At 41.0% G+C, this 19,602-nt stretch overlaps 1 pseudogene; it reads left to right on the top strand.

Moving 5' to 3' along the window:
- The first annotated feature begins 17,780 nt into the window (after positions 1-17,780).
- Positions 17,781-19,230, top strand: LOC116913861 (annotated as a pseudogene).
- The last annotated feature ends 372 nt before the right edge of the window (positions 19,231-19,602 follow it).

Here is a 19,602-nt window from a genome sequence, read left to right as displayed (position 1 = left end):
CTTCCACTCTGCAGCTTCAGAGTGCCCACTTGACCAGGCGGGGGTGAGGTCTCCCACGTTGTTGTTTTTTTAACTCTGCATTGGCCTCCCCTTGTCCAGTCCAATGATTAGCTGCAAGCATCCTCCTCTGTATCAGTAGGGCTATTTGCAGAGCCTCTCAGGACACACCCACATCTGGCTCCTTTCAGCAAGCACTTCTTGGTATCAGCAAGAGTAACTGGCCTTGGTGGCTGCATATGTGATGGATGCCCAGGTTGGGCAGTTCTGTATGACCTTTCTTTCAGTACCTACTCCATTCTTTGTCCCTGTATTTCTTCCCATGAGTATTTTGTTCTCCCTTCTAAGAAGAAATGAAGCATACTCATTTTGGTGTTCCTTCCTCTTGAGGTGCATATAAACTGTGAATTTTCCTTAGGTATTCCAAGTTTTTGGGCTAATATCTGCTTATCAGTGAGTGGATACCATGTGTGTTCTTTTGTGACTGGGTTACCACATCAGGATATTTTCTAGTTCCATCCATTTACCTAAGCATTTCGTGAAGTCATTGTTTTTATTTTTTTATTGGATATTTTTATTCACATTTCAAAGGTTACTCCCTTTCCCAGTTTCCTGGCCCTAAGCCCCCTATTCTATCTCCCTCCACTTCTTCTATAAGGGTGTTCCTCCTCCCCAAACACTCTCCCTTCCTGCCTCCTCCCCTGACATTCCCGTATGCTGGGGGGGTTCTGATATTGGGAAAACCAAGGGCTCCTCCTCCCATTGGTACCGAACAAGGCCATCCTCTGCTACATATGCAGGTGGAGCCATGGGTCTGTCCATGTGTAGTGTTTGGGTACTGAATTAGTCCCTGAGAGCTCTGATTGATTGTTTTTTTTTTTCTTTTTCCAAATGAATGTATAAATTGCTCGTAATCTTTGAAGAATTGAGTTGGAATTTTGATTGGGATTGCATTGAATCTGTAGATTGCTTTTGGTAAAATGGCCATTTTTCCTATATTAATCTTATCAATTCATGAGCATTAGAAGTCTTTCCATCTCCTGAGATCTTCAATTTTTTTCTTCAGAGACTCAAAGTTCTTGTCATACAGATTTTTTACTTGCTTGTATAGCGTCATTTCAAGGCATTTTATATTATTTGTGGCTATTATGAAGGGTATTTTTACCCTAATTTCTATCTCAGCCTGTTTATCCTTTGAGTAGAGAAAGGCTACTGATTTGTTTGAGTTAATTTTATATCCAGCCACTTGGGTGAAGTCGTTTACCAACTGCAGGAGTTCTGTGGTGTAATTTTTGGGTCCACATAAGCATAGTATCATATCACCAGCCAATAGTGATATTTGGGCTTCTTCCTTTCCAATTTGTATCCCTTTGACCTCGTATTCTTGCCTCATTTCTCTGGCTAGGACATCAAATAATATATTGAATAGGTATGGAGAGAGTGCGCAGCCCTGTGCAATTCCTGCTTTTAATGTGATTGTTTCAAGTTTCTCTCCATTTAGTTTGATGTTGGCTACTGGTTTGCTGAGTATTTCTTTTACTATGTTTAGATATGGGCCTTGAATTTCTGATCTTTATCATCATGAGATTTTTATCATGAAGGGGCTTTGAATTTTGTCAAATGTTTTCTCAACTTCTAATGAGTTGACCATGTGGCTTGTTCTTTGAGTTTGTTTATATAGTGGATTATGTTGATGGACTTTTGTATATTGAACCATCCCTGCATCCGTCAGATGAAGCCTACTAGATCATTATAGAAGATCCTTTTGATGTGTTCTTGGATTCGGTTTGCATGAATTTCATTGAGTATTTTGGGATTGATATTCATAAGGGAAATTGTTCTGAAGTTCTCTTTCTTTGTTGAGACTTTGTGTGGTATAGGTTATAAGGGTGATTCCGTTATCATAGAAAGAATTAGGTAGTGTTTCTTCTGTTTCTATTTTGTGGAACTGTTTGAACAGTATTGGTTTGAGGTCTTCTTTGAATGTCTGATAGAATTCTGCACTTAACCCATCTGGTCCTTAGCTCATTTTGCTTGGGAGTCTTTTAATAATATTTCTATTTCTTTTGGGGTTTTGGGATTTTTAGATGGTTCATCTGGTCCTGATTTAATTTTGTATCTGGTGTTTGTCTAGAAAATTGTCTACTTCATCTGAATTTTTCAGTTTTGTTGAGTATAGGCTTTTGTAGCAGGATCTGATGACTTTTTGAAATTTCCCTAATTTTTTTTAGTTATGTCTCCCTTTTCATTTCTGATTTTACTCTTTCTGTGCCCTCTGATTAGTCTGGTTTAGGGTTTATCTATCTTGTTGATTTTCTTAAAGAACCAGTTCCTGGTTTAGTTGATTCCTTGTATAGTTCTTTTTTTTTCTACATGGTGATTTCAGCACTGAGTTTGAATATTTCCTGCCATCTACCCTCCTGGGTGTATTTTGTTTTTTTTGTTCTAGAGCTCAGGTGTGCTGTCAAGTTGCTATGGTATACTCCAATTTTCTTTGGAGGCACTGAGAGGTATGAATTTTCTTCTTATCACTGTTTTTGTGGTGTCCCATAAGTTTGGATACATTGTGCATTTCTTTTTGTTAAACTTTAAAACAGTCCTTAATTTCTTTATTTCTTCCTTGATCAAGTTATCATTGAGTAAAGCATTGTTCAGCTTCCATACATGTGGGTTTTCTGTAGTTTTTGTTGTTATCGAAGACCAGCCTTAGTCTGTAGTGATCTGATAGGATGCAGTGGATTATTTTGATCTTGTATCTCTTGAGGTCTGTTTTGTGAATGATTATATGATCAGTTTTTGAGAAGGTACCATGAATCTATATTCCTTTGTTTTTTGATGACATGTTCTAGAGATATTTTTAAAATTCTTTTGCTTCATAACCTCTGGTAATTTCATTGCATCCCTGTTTAGTTTCTGTTTTCATGACCTGTCCATTGGTGAGATTGGGGTGTTGAAATCATCCACTATTATTGTGTGAGGTGCAATGTGTGCTTTGAGCTTTAGTAAAGTTTCTTTTATGAATGTAGGTGCCCTTTCCTTTGGAGCATAGCTGTAGAAAATTGAGTGTCCATCCTGGTGGATTTTTCCTTTGATACATATTAAGTGGCCTGCCTTAATTTTTTGATAATTTCTGGTTGAAAGTTAATTTTATTTGATATTAGAAGGCTACTCCAGCTTGTTTCTTGGGACCATTTGCCTGAAAATTGTTTTCTAAGCCTTTTATTTGTAGCAGGTGTTTGTTTTTATCACTGAGGTCAGTTTCCTGTATGCCGCAAAATATGGAGTCCTTTTTATGTATCCAGTCTTTTAGTCTATGCCTTCTTATTGGGGAATTGAGTCCATTGATTTTGAGTGACATTAGAGATGAATGATTGTTATTGTCTATTATTTTTGTTGTTAGAGGTGCAACTATGTTTGTGTGGCTATCTTCTTTTAGGTTAGTTGAATGAAGATTAATTTCTTTTCTAGGGTGTTGTTTCCCTACTTGTGTTGTGTATGTATTATCCTTCGTAGGGCTTTATTTGTGGAAAAATATTTATAAATTTGGTTTTGCCATATAATATATTGGTTTATCCATCTATGGTAATTGAGAGTTTTGCTGGATGTCATATACAGGTCTGACATTTGTATTCTCTTACAGTCTGTATGACATCTGCCCTAGATCTTCTGGCTTCCATAGCCTCTGTTGAGAATCCTGGTGTAATTCTGATAGGTCTGCCTTTATACTTTTCTCTTCCTGCTTTTAATATTCTTTCTTTGCTTTGTGAATTTTGTCGTTTTACTATTATGTGACAGGAGGCATTTCTTTTCTGGTCCAATATATTTGGAGATCTGTAGGCTTCTTGTATGTTTGTGGACATCTCTTTCTTTAGGTTAGGTTTTCTTGTATAATTTTGTTGAAGGTATTTGACTCGTCCTTTAAGTTGGGAATCTTTGCTCTCTTCTATATGAATTATTCTTAGGTTTGATCCTCTCATTGTGTCCTTGATTTCCTGGATGTGTTGGGTTAGGCTCTTTTTGCTTTTTGCATTTTCTTTGACTGTTGTATCAATGTTTTCTATGGTATCTTCTGCCCCTGAGTTTCTCTCTCTCCCTTGTATTCTGTTGGTGATGTTTCCATCTATAACTCCTGATCTCTTTCTTAGATTTTCTATCTCAAGTTTTGTCTCCCTTTGTGATTTCTTTATTGTTTCTACTTCCATTTTTAGATCCTGGATGTTTTTGTTCAATTCCTTCATCTATTTGTGTTTTCCTGTAATTCTTTAAGGGATTTTTGTGTTTTCTCTTTAAAGGCTTCTGTTTAGCTCTTCCTAGTTTCTTTTCACCTTTGAACCATGGCCTATGGTATCCCCTGTTTGATCATGGAGAATGCAAATCTTTGAAGGTGAGGTGTTGACCACAGAATTCAATTGTTGTTTGGGGAATAATATATTGCATGGTTGATTTTTTTTTTTAAAGTTTTTTCTGCTTTCAAATAGTCTGGTATCTCCATTGCTACGAAAAGCAATGCAGTTCATATGTATTCACTCAGAAAGTCCTTCAAATTCTTCAGTTTTAGGGAGTGTGTGTGTGACTTCTCACCTGAATGTTCTGTGGATATTTTCTTCATCTGGTAGTCTTGGGAGTAATTCGAGGTAGTCAGTTTACTGTCAGACACAGTCATGTCCTCTTCAGTTTGTCGTGAGTTTCCTTTCCTATTTTGGCTTTCATAGGTATTCCCCATTCATCTTTTCCTTTCCCTTCTTTAAGCAATTTCTCTTCAGGAGCAGAACATTTGTTATACAACAGTTGAATGGGAGAGCATTCATCTTTGTGGTCTCCAGCGGGAGTTTCAGGGTCTGCTTCCATTGAGTCTGTCCATGTCTCCCACCATATACACACCTCTTTGTCCTCCTCTCAGTCTTGTCTTCCTTTGGTAAGTATGGGATCTTCAATGATCCCACTTGAGATCCCATACTCACATTTCCTGAAACCATATCTTGGAGGAAGCAGTCTCCTCCTGAGTGTTTGCTTCTACCATCTCCAAGATCCAGATCTGATGGCCCATCTGTCCATTTCCTGTTGCAGTAAAAATAATAGAGGACAGAACCAGTTCCCACATGCACCCTGGCAGTGGCTAGTTCTGGATCCAAGGGGCCATTTGAACTAGCACTAATTTAGCTCGTATTAATATCTCTCCCAGCAGCTTTCTGCTTGCAGCAATCTCTCTGGTTCCAGCTACTCTGCAAAATCATAGTTCTAAAAGTCTAGCAGTCACTGGCCTATCACAGCTGTCTGTCCGGTCCTCTGCCTGCACTCCAAGCAAGTGCCCCCCCCGGTAGTTAAAAATATCAACTCCCACTGAGACAGGACTATATCCAATCACATTATGTAGAGGGAGTAAGGGCTTATAGGAAACATTAAAAAGAGGTTATTTGTTTCAAAAGACATGAATATCTTAACACTAAGGAATGGTAATCTGTGTGTTCCACTCCCAGGAATTTTATCCTGGTTTGTTTGTTTGTTTGTTTGTTTTTGTAGCACAAATACTCAAAACTGCAGGCAAAGCTGTGCTAAAACAGATATTCCAAAGACAGAGTGTACCCTTTAACTGTGGGTGAGGTGGTATCATAAACAAAGCAAAACAAAATCAAATTATAACACAACACACCCAAATGAAAAACAGCTGCAGGAAGCAGTTTCAAACTAAGATTTCCATCTCTGAAACCATGATAAGCATATTCCAACATGTGTGTCTGTGTAGGTGTGAACATATGTGTGTAGGTGTTCCAGGAGTGTGTGTAGCATGAGCTGTTTTCAATAGACCCTTTGTGTTTCTAATATGTTTTCTTTTCTTAGAAAAGATGGATGAAGACCAAAATAGAGAGAGTTCAAAATCACCTCAAAAGAAACTGAAGACAGTTGAATTCAAGAAAAAGAAACATGTCAGATTTCTGTTACCCTGTAAATCTGACAAGAAAAAGAAACCCTCTTCCCCAGGAACTACCGATGAGGCAGTGTTCAGAAGTGAATGCTACTACCCCCAGAAGTGTGTGGGGAACATATCCAGAGTCTCTTTGGCAACAGGAACAGAAGCAGTCTTTCAATCATCATCCTGGGAAAAACTAGCACTAGACCTCAGTAACTTGACCCTCAACCCTAAGACCACCCAGCCCTGTCTTGTGCAAGACATCACACAAAATGAGAACAAAATTCAGTGGCAGCGGAAAAGCAAAAGAGTGTTTAAAAAGGTTCTTCATGAATAGACAGAATGACTCTGACATTGTCATCCTCACGAGTAGGAAGATCCAAACCTACGGGATCATGAGCACCAACATTTTTTTTTTTTTGAGAGCATGGTCAGGAGGAGTAATGATGTCCAACCTAGTGACAGTAATTCTGCCAGATCGCGATTGTAATCTATTCCACAAATGTTGCTGTCTTTTCTTTAGTAGTTTTGGCATCTTCCCTGAGGCATTCTGGGAAAAGATGCTCCTCAGCAAGGACGACCAGATAGCAATGTTTCTATACTCTCTATGCTGCTGTTTCCATGGGGATAGCTACTGCTTTCCCTCCCGCGGGTTTTTGGCTTTTCCTCCCTTACTTGTTGCCAATAAATTTAGAATAACTATATAGGGTTTCTGGCTTGCTGTTTTCACACTGCTTCCATTCCATTTAATTGCCTGGAACCCAGAAGGTGCACTAGGTCTGATGGCTGTGTGTGTGTGTGTGTGTGTGTGTGTGTGTGTGTGTGTGTTTGTGTGTGTGTCTGTGTGTCTTTGTGTGTGTATGTGTGTAATATTTTTGTTTCAAAACCATTATACATAGATACAGAAGAATCTGAGCATGTAGAGCATTCTTCATCTAGTAGTTTCCCTGATAGTTTATCTTCAATTACAACAATACATCAAAACAGGGCACAGATACTGGTATAATGGGTGAGAGTTTTCTGTCCCTATATCTTATGTGCAAATCCATGCAAGCACTATCATAACCAAGTGTCACATCTGTCCCATTGGTAAACTCTGACTCATGCTAGTTTTTACCACGTAGAGCATATGTAAAACTTGGGCAGCATACAGCATTGTTTACTATTTCTGTAATTATTTCATTTCAAGAATGTCATATAAAATATCTGGTGTTGGCTTTTTCTGCTCATCACCATGTGCTTAATTATTGATACTTGATGGTGTATGTCAAAATTCCCTTCTGTAGAAATGCAGCTTGTGGGCAAATTGCTTGCCCTGTGTGTGTATGACCCTAGGACTGATTACCCAGCACAACTGTTAGTAAGAAAGAGATCAAACCTCTGCTACTACTCCTTTACTTTGCTGTGTGCCATACCAAGATTCAGGTTCTTTTCTCAGTAGAGACAGAAAGGGAGTATATCTAGGGAGAGGTAATGTGGGGAAGAACATGGAAGAGTAGGGGAAGAAGAAACTATAATCAAGATATTTTGTATGAGGAAAAACTATATAATACAAGAGTGGAACAGAAAATACGATGATGTGGAGTATGGACGACAGGGGAAGGTTAGCACTTAGAAGGATGTAGAGAAGATATGGGAGTAAACACTATCAAAATAAATTGTATGAAATATGCACAGAATTAATAAAAATGTATTTCTTAATAAACAAAAAATAATTAGGACCAAAGGGAAGAAGGAATCAATTAAATTTTACTTATTTATCCATTTATTCAGTTTTTAACCCATTCTCAGCATCCCCCTTTTTTCCAAGTACTATCCTCACATACCCCTCTTCCATTTTCCCCTTTTTCTTGTCAGAAAAGGGGAGCCCAACCATGGATAACAACCTTGCCTGGCACATGAAGTCACAACAGTCCTAAGTGCATCTTCTCCTACTCAAGATAGAAAAGGAACCCCACCTATGGGTAGAGCATCCAAGGCAGAAAACAAAGTGAGAGACAGCCCCCTCCAGTTCTTAGAAAACCCACAGGTAGACCATGATGTATCATCTGCTACAAATGTGTAGGGGTCTAGGTTCTTAAATCCAATCTTAAAAGATGATAGAGGCCTTGAAGGAGGAAATGAATAAATCTTTTCAACAAATATAGGGAAAGATGATAAAAACATAGAGGCTTTTAAGGAGAAAATGAATAAATATAAAGAATTATAGAAGATACAATCAAATAGGTGAGAGTGGTGCATAAAACTGTTCAAGACCTGAAAGTGGAAATAGAAGTGTTGTGGATTGCCTTGGTGCTGTTTGTATTTTGATGCTAATCTCGTCCCTGACAAGAAGTGGATCACATACTCAGATGATTCAATGTGAACCTGCTCCCCAAATTAATTGAAAATACAGGCTAGAGCACGTGATTCGGCAGTTGAAGGGAAAGATGGGACTGTAAGTTCTAGAGAAGGGGAGACAAGAAGGTAAGAAAGAGATGAGACAAGGACAGAGAGAAGATGGAAGAAGCTGAGGTGGAAAATGGAGCAGATACAAGTGGCCTGGAGGAGCTGAAAGTAGTAAGGGAACTCATAGCTGGGGAATAGAATATTGTAATGGCATATCAGTCCAATGTGAGTGCTCATTTTATGAATATTATAACTGAGTTGTGGGTTCTTTGCACAGGCTTATTGAGGTTGGAGATTTACAGACACAAATCTGGCTGTTATAAACATAAAAGTCTCTATTATTTTCCTGATTGCCTGTGGAACTCAAGGAATAGCTCTAAGCATTTTCAAGAAAAATCATTTGTTTGTTTTTTTTAATGTCTTAGTAAGCTAACCTTGGAACCAGGGCCCAGATGACTGTTTGTAGGGCAAGCAGCAAGGTTGATATATCAGTCTAAGAAAGTATTAAGTGAAAAGACCTAACCTAAGAATAATAGGAATAAACGAAAAATGAAGCTCCGAAGTTCCAGGGAACATTATCAACAAAATCATAGAGGAAAACTTACCCACCCTAAAGGAAAAGATGGCTATAAACATACAAGAAGCATATAGAACACCAATTAGACTGGATCGGAAAAAAATCCTCTAGCCACATAATCAAAACAGAAAAATCTACAGAGCAAAGGAAGAATATTAAAAGTATCCAGTGAATAGGGCCAAGTAATATACAAAGGGAGAAGTACCAGAATTATACCTACTTTCTTCAACCAATATTCTAAAAGCTGGACAAATGTGTTGAAGCCTCTAAGAAACCAAAGATGCCTACTTAGACTACTATAACAAGAAAAACTCTCAATCACTGTACATGGAGAAAACATATTTCCAGACAAATCCAAATTCAAACAATATCTATCCATGATTCCAGCCATACAGAATATAGTAGAAGGTAAACTCCAAAACAATGAGGATGAATATATCTAAGAAAAAGAAAGGGAAGCATACACACACACACACACACACACACACACACACACACACACACACACACTAACATCACTGACATCAAAATGACAGAAATTAATAATCACTGGTCTTTAATATCTCTCATAATCTGTGGACTCAACTCACCAATAAATGATAGAGGCTAACAGAATGCATACAAAAGCAGGATCCATCATTCTGCTGCATACAAGAAACATACCTCTGCAATAAAGATATATGTTACTTCAGAGTAAAGGGATGAAAAAAAGATTTCCTAGTAAATGGACCCAAGAAGCAAACTGGAGTTGCCAGTCTAATACCTAATAAAATAGATTTTCAAACAAAAATAATCAAAAGAGACAGGGAAGGAAACTTCATACTCATCAAAGAAAAATATATCAAGACTCTATCTCAATTCTGAACACATATACACCAAACCAAAGTTACATACATTTGTAAAAGAAACATTGGTAAAGCTAAAATCAGATATTAAACTCTACACATTGATAGTGGGAGACTTCAACACTCCATACACACCAACTGACAGGTCAATGAGACAAAAATTAAACAGAGAAATAACAAAATCTAACCAATATTATGAATCAAATGCACCTAACAAATATCTACAGAATATTTCACCCAAACAATAAAATATACCTTCTCCTCAGCATCTCATGGATCCTTCTCTAAAATTGACCATATATAGTCAGTCCCAAAAGCAAAAGCCTCAACAGACACAAGAAAATTGAAACAATTCTTTGTATTTTATCAGACTACATGTATTAAAGCTGGATTTCGGGGGAAACTGTATAGGGCCTCTGGGAACAGGAAGATAGGGGCACTCAACGCTATGGATCAGACATCTTACAGACCTGAAGGGACCAGGACAAACAGCTCCCTGCACACAAATCCCTTGGGAGGGAGAGCTGAACCTTCAGAGGGGCAGACACGCCTGGGAAGCCAGAAGAGACTAATCTCTGCCCCCATTACTGACTCTAGAGAAAACGCCTAGCGCCATCTGGGCCCCCTGTGCACAGGGTCCTGAGTGAAGGCCAGGCAGGCCCTTCTGGTTACTGCCCTCATGGAGATGAAACCCAAATCTGAGAAGCGATTCCAGGTGTGAGACCAGAGGTAAGACCAACTTTTCTGCTCCAAGTGACCTGCCTTGTGGACTCAAGATTCACAAAGGCAAAATTCCTCCGGAACTGGGCGCTTCCGGTTTCTAGCTGGGGCCCGAACATCGCTGATCCTGGCCCACAGCCCTGCTCCCAAATCTCATGGAGAGAGAGAGAGAGAGAGAGAGAGAGAGAGAGAGAGAGAGAGAGAGAGAGAGAGAGAGAGAGAGAGAGAGATCACCACCAAGACAGGTGGGCACACTTGATGATTTTCTCAAAGAACCAACTTTTGGTTCTGTTGATTCATTCTACGGTCCTTTTTGATTCTACTTGGTTGATTTCAGCTCTGAGTTTGATTATTTCCTGCCTTCTACTCCTCCTCGGTGTATTTGCTTCTTTTTGTTCTAGAGCTTTTAGGTGTGCTGTCAAGCTGCTGACATATGCTCTTTCCTGTTTCCTTCTGCAGGCACTCAGCGCTATGAGTTTTCCTCTTAGCGCAGCTTTCATTGTGTCCCATAAGTTTGGGTATGTTGTATCTTCATTTTCATTAAATTCTAAAAAGTCTTTAATTTCTTTCTTTATTTCTTCCTTGACCAGGTTATCATTGATTAGAGAATTGTTCAACTTCCATGTATATGTGGGCGTTCTTCCTTTATTGTTATTGAAGACCAGCTTTAGGCCGTGGTGGTCCGATAGGACGCATGGGATTATTTCATTCTATCTTTCTGTATCGGTTGAGGCCTGTTTTATGACCAATTATATGGTCAACTTTGGAGAAAGTTCCATGAGGTGCTGAGAAGAATGTATATCCTTTTGCTTTAGGATAGAATGTTCTATAAATATCTGTTAAGTCCATTTGGTTCATGACTTCTCTGCCTACATCTGCCTTCTCTTCTGCCTACATCTCTGTTTAATTTCTGTTTCCATGACCTGTCCATTGATGAGAGTGGGGTGTTGAAATCTCCTACTATTATTGTGTGAGGTGCAATGTGTGTTTTGAGCTTTAGTGAGGTTTCTTTTATGTATGGAGGTGCCCTTGGATTTGGAGCATAGATATTTAGGATTGAGAGTTCATCTTGGTGGAGTTTTCCTTTGATGAATATGAAGTGTCCTTCCTTATCTTTTTTGATGACTTTTAGTTGAAAATTGATTTTATTCGATATTAGAATGGCTACTACAGCTTGCTTCTTCCGACCATTTGCTTGGAAAGTTGTTTTCCAGCCTTTCACTCTGAGGTAGTGTCTGTCTTTGTCTCTGAGGTGTGTTTCCTGTAGACAGCAGAATGCAGGGTCCTCATTGCATATCCAGTTTGTTAATCTATGTCTTTTTATTGGGGAGTTGAGACCATTGATGTTGAGAGATATTAAGGAATAGTGATTATTGCTTCCTGTTATATTCATATTTGGATGTGTTACGTTTGTGTGCTTTTCTTCTCTTTGTTTTGTTGCCATTATGACGATTAGTTTCTTGCTTTTTCTAGGGTGTAGCTTGCCTCCTTCTGTTGGGCTTTACCATTTATTATCCTTTGTAGCACTGGATTTGTAGAAAGATATTGTATAAATTTGTTTTTGTCATGGACTATCTTGGTTTCTCCATCTATGTTAATTGAGAGTTTTGCAGGATACAGTAACCTGGGATGGCATTTGTGTTTTCTTAGGGCCTGTGTGACATCTGTCCAGGATCTTCTGGCTTTCACAGTCTCTGGAGAGAAGTCTGGTGTGATTCTGATAGGTCTGCCTTTGTATTTTATTTGACCTTTTTCCCTTACTGCTTTCAATATTCTTTCTTTATTTTGTGCATTTGGTGTTTTGACTATTATGTGACGAGAGTAGTTTCTTTTCTGGTCCAATCTATTTGGAGTTCTGTAGGCTTCTTGTGTGTTTATGGGCATTTCTTTTTTTAGGTTAGGGAAGTTTTCTTCTATGATTTTGTTGACGATATTTACTGGTCCTTTGAGCTGGGAGTCTTTACTCTCTTCTATACCTATTATCCTTAGGTTTGATCTTCTCATTGAGTCCTGGATTTCCTGTATGTTTTGGACCAGTAGCTTTTTCCGCTTTACATTATCTTTGACAGTTGTGTCGATGATTTCTATGGAATCTTCTGCCCCTGAGATTCTCTCTTCTATCTCTTGTATTCTGTCGGTGATGCTTGTATCTACGGCTCCTTGTCTCTTCCTTTGGTTTTCTATATCCAGGGTTGTTTCCCTGTGTTCTTTCTTCATTGCTTCTATTTCCATTTTTAATTCCTTCAACTGTTTGCTTGTGGTTTCCTGGAATTCTTTCAGGGATTTTTGTGATTCCTCTCTATAGGCTTCTACTTGTTCATTTATGTTTTCCTGCGTTTCTCTAAGGGAGTTCTTCATGTCTTCTTTGAAGTCCTCCAGCATCATTATGAAATATGATTTTAAATCTAGATCTTGCTTTTCTGGTATGTTTGTATATTCAGCATTTGCTTTGTTGGAAGATTTGGGCTCTGATAGAGCCATGTAGTCTTGGTTTCTGCTGCTTGGGTTCCTGCGCTTGCCCCTAGCTATCTGGTTTTCTCTGGTGTTACCTAGTTCAGCTATTCTGACAGTGGCTAGACCGTCATGTAGGCCTGTGTGTCAGGAGTGCTGTAGACCTATTTTCCTGTTTTCTTTCAGCCAGTTATGGGAACAGAGTGTTCTGCTTTTGGGCGAGTAGTCTTTCCTGTCTACTGGCCTTCAACTGTTCCTGTGGGCCTATGTCCTGAGTTCACCAGGCAGGTTGCTTGGAGCAGAAAAGTTGGTCTTACCTGTGGTTCAGCAGTTCAAGTTTGCCCGTGGGGGGTTGCTTTTTTGCTCTCTGTTAGTGCGGCTACCAGGAGGGCCTGTGCTGCTGTTTCTGGAAGCCCCCATGCACCGGGATCCCAGATGGCGTTAGGTGTTTTCCTCTGGAGTCAGAAATGTGGGCAGAGTCTGGTCTCTCCTGGCTCCCCAGACGTGTCTGCCCCTCTGAAGGTCTAGCTCTTCCTCCCCAGGGATTTGGGTGCAGGGAGGTTTTGACTGGGTCCCTTCAGGTTCTGGCGAGGAATAATTATTCTTTCCTGTTATTTTTGTTGTTAGATGTGGAATTATATTTGCGTAGGTATCTTCTATTGGGTTTGTTGCAAGAAGACTACTTTCTTGCTTTTTCTAAGTTGTAGTTTCCCTCAGTCTGTTGGGGTTCTCCTTTGTAGTACTGGATTTGTACAGATATTAAGTAAATTTGGATTTTTTGGAGAATCTCTTGCTTTTTCCATCTATGGTGATTGAGAGTTTTGCTGGGGGTAGTTGCCTGGGCTGGCATTTGTCTTCTTTTAGGTTATGTATGACATCTGTCCAGGATCTTCTAGCTTTCATAGTCTATGTTGAGAAGTCTAAGTCTGATGTATTTGTGACAGTTCTGCCTTTATATGTTAATTGTCCTTTTTCCCTTTACTGCTTTTAGTTATCTTTCTATGTTTTGTGTGTTTGCTATTTTGACTATTATGTGACTGGATGAATTTCTTCTCTTGTCCAATCTGTTTAAACTTCTATAGGCTTCTTGTATGGTCATAGGTCTTTTTATCTTTAGTTAGGGAAGTTTTCTATAATTTTCTTGAAGATATTTACTGGCCCTTTAAGTTTGGAATCTTCCTTATCTTCTATACATATTATTCTTAGGTTCTGTCTTCTCATTGTGTCCTGGATTTCCTGAATCTTTTGTCTAGAAGACTTTTGCTTTTTGCTTTTTGCTTTTTGCTTTTTTAATTTTCTGTGACTTTTGTCTCAATATTTTCTATGGTATCTTCTACTATAGATTCTCTCTTCAATCTATTGTATTCTGTTGGTTTGCATGAGTCTATTTCTCTGGATCTCTTTCCTAGGAGTTCTATCTTCTGGGTGGTCTATGTTTGTGATTCCTTTATTGTTTTGAAGGAAAAAAGTTTCAAAGTTTCGTAGATATGAGAAGCAAAGTTATAAAAACAAAGTTATGAGAAATACATGTGGTGGTCAAGATGCCTATGACAAACTTGTGACCTCTCTGAGAGATACCTCTGATGTCAGGTTTCCAAGTGATATTGTATAGTATTGTGGTAATTCTGACTAAGTTAAAATTAAGACAAAAGAAAAGCAACTCAGAAAGACTCCCTACCCCTCCCTGTGGTAAATTCTGAGAACAACCACAAATTTCATCCTGACCTTGGCCAACCACCCATTCCTCCTCCCCCCATCTAATTGACTTGTCAACTTAGACCTTTCCCAGTGATTCTCCACGGCTAGGTGCAGGGCTGGATGAGGAAAGTGACCCACTGAGCCAAGAACAGCCCCTTGAGCAGGCCAGCCAATATCTGACCAGATAATTTCTCCTGTATACCACCAATAAGAATGAGTCAGCTCACCCTTTTGCTGAAGTCTGCCCTCTGAAATGAATAAAAATTATGTGCTTTTTGGGTTTGGGGTTACTTCTCCCTGCATGGATGAGCAACTCCACATATGTGGATTAAAAACCTTATACCCTCTTGCTATTGCAGCAGTCACTTTGTCAATCTGTGCTCTGTGGGTTGCGCTCCTGAGGTTAGGCCACTATGGGGTCTTACAACATTTTGGTGCATTGGCCAGGAGCTGTGCTCCCCTCAGACCACAATTGTTGAAGCGATTGGAAATAAGCTCGAGCAAATCTAGGTTCTGTGTTCTGTGTTATTTTCTGTATGTCTCTGTGTCATGTGATCTTGTCTTTGTCTTGAGTTGTCCACGTCTGCTGTCTGAGGTGTTTGAATCCCTTCAGAGGGGGGTTTGAGTCCCCCCAGAGAGGGCTTAGAGTCCCTTTGGTGGTTGCTTTGGGTCCCGTGAGGGGCTTATGGCTGTGACAGGAAGAAGTGCAGGTTTTCACAGGCCACAGGCCTTAGAGGACGCTCTAGGAGGAGAAAGGAATGTAGAGGATGCTCTGGAATCCCGTCAGGAGGTGGGATCAGATCGTCTGCCTCATCCTGGAATCAGCCAGGGTTAAGCTGCAGTTTGGGCCAGGTACTGAAAGTATCAGGCATTTGTGGAAATTGTGTATAGGATGCCTTGTCTTCTTTTTGTTTATCTTGTTTGTTTTCTGTGGTACTGTCATGTCCTGTGTCTTTTAGGCTTTTGTTTCATTTTTGGACTTGGACTGACGGCTGTGTTTGAAATCATGGAACTGCTTGTTTTGTTTTTCAGAGTTTTACTTGGTCCTCTTGGTGCTTAACTTGGAAATGATTTGCTTGAGAGAAATTGTTTTCTGCCCGGGAGTTCTGTCTTTCTCTCTTGAGCCTCCTCCCCAAGGAGAGATGCCCTTCCCTTTGCTCCCCTTGCCCAGTCTAGCTGCTGTCAACAGTTCATCACACATGTGTATGAAGGACTTCAGGTTAGTGAAGGAGGCATTCAGGTCTGAAGCAGGCATTAGCAGAACCTGAAAGCTTTGCCTTGGATCCTGAAGAAAGGATCTCCCTGTTGCTTAGGCATTCAAAGCTTCTAAGGAAGTGACTGCACAGAGTGGGGATGTGTGGGGCTAAGGGTGGCAGGCACATGGGCCAGCTAGCAAGCAAGCTGCAGGCTGCACACGAGCCAGAGTGAGAAGAGTTTCAAGGTGATGAGGCTGGCTGGGGCTGACGTTTTGACAGCAAAAAGATAGCACTGAGTTAGTGATTGTTTTAAAGACTATTATGGACCTTTGGCTGAAAAAATTCAGTGGGTGCCTTTAATGGCCAGACCTTCAACAGTTGCTCACAGAAGGAGAGTGTTCACTAAGAGAAAGTTCTTTGAGGGAGCCTGCCTCTCTTCCCTTATCCACTGGCCCTATTCCAAGAGAGGAGTAAGTCTCCAGCATTAAGTCACCTTCCCTGTTAAGTCATCATTGACATGGAGAGTGCCTCTGATCCTATCCTCTCAGCAGTCATTTCCTGCCCCTGTGGTCAAAATGCCCCAAGTTGGGGGGCAGGGAAGCTCCTAAAGTAGTTTCAGAAAGAATATTCATCAAACTGCGAAGAACTTTGTTTTCCCAGTTAGAATTCAGAACAGGCTTTGGCTGTGTTTACACTAGGATGATATCAGGAGAAAGTGTTGGCATGGGCTCTTCAGCCTACCCTGACTGGTGGCTGTGGCCAAGGTCAGAATCAAAGTTTTCTTTTCCATAGACCTCTAACCCAGTGAGACAGCTTGGTAAAGGGCTGCTACTGAAGTCCTGGAATTCAGAGGCATGGGGCAGGCTGTAGTTCTATTAAAAGTTTGAAAGACCTCCAGAGAGGACCTTTCCCTTAGGAGGAGACCCAAGCGCCCAATGACCGAGCCGAGTCCACTCGGATGTAATCAGCAAGAGGGTTTATTGGAAAACACAGGTACCTGCAGGCACACAGTCTCTTTGGAGGACTTGTGCGCCCAGCAGCTCCAGCATGGGGCTTTTATAGGGTTTGGGGAAGCAGAAGCGGGCATACAGAAGCAGATGCATAGTTACAGGGATTGATGGATTCAAACGGTACATAACATGTTTCACATATGATTGGCTATTTACATGATGGGTAATAAGGTATAGCTACACACTGGCAGGTTTAGGGCGTCCTGTGCAAAATGTAGGGGCTGGGGGCTTTATCTCTTCCTGCCAGGTGGCCTATGAGTCAGATCCGGTACTCCTGGCCTGTTCTGCATTCCTTTCCTTTTATGGTCTCTATTAGTTTTACCGGTGACTCGGCCCTAGGTATCTGGGCATGCCTGGGCTCATTCAAGCCTGTTGCAGCTCTGAGTTTAAGACTCATGGGGGTGGTCTCAGGTTGGTATTCCAATGTTGTAATCTCTTTATTGGATGAGGCAGGAAGCCCAGTTCAGCTTTGACTCCTTCCTCCAAGAATGGCAAAAGCGGAAAAAGTCTGTAGCCCCAGAGGTGAACCAGTTATCTCTTACTATAGCTTACTCTCTGATACCCAAAGGCGTTAATTGGTCCACCCCTAAATCTGGCTTTTCTTCACCGTGTTCTTAAGGTGCTCCGAGAACAGATGAGCCATTCAATTCTTTGTCGGCCCTTGGCATCTAACCTTGGAATTCTAACCATCTCTCCATCCTTTTATTATTAGTTCTTACTAGAAACTTGCTTGGTGTTGTTTGGAGTGAGTCTTCAGAGGCGAAGCCACCAAACAAACACTGAAGGAAATTACTCATAAAGGGAAAGTCTAGAATCCAGAAGACGGCGGTAACAGATTAGCTGCCCCTCTCCTTTCTGTTTCGGCAAAGGCTTATGCTTATTTTTACTGGCCTTTTTCCTTCCGGCTCTCATTTGGCGCAGAGCTGAATGCAATTTTCTCGCCGGCCTCTATTTTTCTAGACTGTCTTGCTCTTGTTTTCTCACAAGACCACCTGAGATGCTTGATAATAGCTGTTACAGGTCCTCTTTACCACCGAGGAAATACAGAATCCTACTAGAGGCCAGAAAGAATGTTCCAGACCCAGGTGGAAGGCCCTCACTCCTGTCTGTTGACTTCAATACCCCTAAAGGTAGGGAGCACCAAGTCTACCGCCAAACTCCAATGATGGGGCTCCAAGGGGTTGGAAAATGCCCTACCAATGGGCCTAAGGTATGGGAAATGGTCCAGGGGCGACAGAATTCCCCTCATCATTCTTGGAATGTTTGATAGAGGCTTTCTGTCAGTTCACACACTACAACTCTACAGCAGAAGAATACAAAGTCCCTGTTAATATGGCCTTCATAGACGAATCAGCTAAAGATATGAAGAGAAAGTTGCAGACACTTGAGAGATTAAGCTAAGTTGCTGAGAGAGTTAGTGTAAGTTGCAGAGAAAGTAAGGTTGAAGTGTGGTTCAGGGTCTGTGCACATAAGTTAACAGCATCTAGTAGCTATAGAGGAAGATGCATAAGATATCATAACAGAAAGACTGAGGAAGAGAAAGAGGAAAGAAGGCAAAGAGAGCAGGAAGCTAGGGAAGAGAAAAGAGACAGAAGCAGAGGAAGCTGGAGATCTAAAGGGAGATAAAAGACAGGAGAGGAACTTATACTGGCCACAGTAGTTAGGGAACCTAGGAAGACAGTACCTGGCAACAGAAGAGAATTCCTGGATAAAAATCAGTGTGCCTATTGTGAGGAAAAAGGACACTGGGTCAGGGACTGCTCAGGAAAAACAGAGGGGCCTTCAGTGGCCCTGAAGGGCAAGCCTCTCAGTCCTAGAGTATAGCTATCTTACCAAAGATGGAAGGCGAAGCCCACCCAATTGTTTTTTGTGAATACGGGGCCCAACACTCTGTGCTCCTACACCCAGATGGGCTAGTGTACAGCAAAATACCTTGGATACAGGGGGATACCGGCAACAAACAATACTCATGGAATACTCAAAGATCGGTGGAGCTTGGCATGGGCCGGGTATCCCACTTGTTCCTTGTGATCCCAAACTGCCCCTATGTGTCTGAACCATGCAACCCTGCTCCCGGACCCCAACCTAGATACCCCTTCATGACTGTCAGCATGTGCTCGCTGAAGCACAGGGGTGGCATAAAGATCAGACTGACCAGCCACCAGAGGGGGTAGATGCCACCTGGTTCACAGATGAGAGCAGCTTCTTAGAGGAAGGAAAAAGATGGGCTGGGGCTACAGTGGTAGATGGAAACAGAGTCATCTGGGCTCAGGACCTACAAGAAGGCACCTCTGCTCAGAGGGCAGAGCTCATTGCCCTCACCAAAGCCCTTGAGCTGGGAAAAGGAAAGGAACTTAACATCTATAAGGAGAACAGGTATGCCTTTGCTACAGCCTACCAGCAGAGGGGGCCTGTTGATATCCGAGGGCAAGGAGGTTAAAAACAAAGGAGAGATTCTGGCTCTGTTAAGGTCCCTCCAAGACCCAGCCAAGCCGAGGAGGGACTTTGGTACACCTCAACAGGAAAGAAGATCCTGCCACAAAAACAGGCAGAGGCCATGATAAAACAAATGCATGAATGGTCTCACTTATGGGTAAGCAAACTCATCCAGATGTTTTCAAAAACTAAATATTATGTCCCAGGTCTCAAGTATCTTGTGGAGCAGATAGTGCACCGATGTGTACCATGCCAAAATGTAAATATTTGCAAGAATAAAGTTGACTCTGGCAGGAGTCTCTGTGGGGATCAGGCTAGGGCCTAATGTGAAGTGGACTTCACTAAGATAAAGCCAGGACAAGTATCTCCTAGTGTT

This window comes from Rattus rattus, chromosome 12, assembly GCF_011064425.1.
Source record: "Rattus rattus isolate New Zealand chromosome 12, Rrattus_CSIRO_v1, whole genome shotgun sequence".
NCBI classification, from domain to species: domain Eukaryota; kingdom Metazoa; phylum Chordata; class Mammalia; order Rodentia; family Muridae; genus Rattus; species Rattus rattus.
The sequence above is the reverse complement of the archived record's forward strand: the minus strand, read 5'-3'. Positions and strand labels throughout refer to the sequence as shown.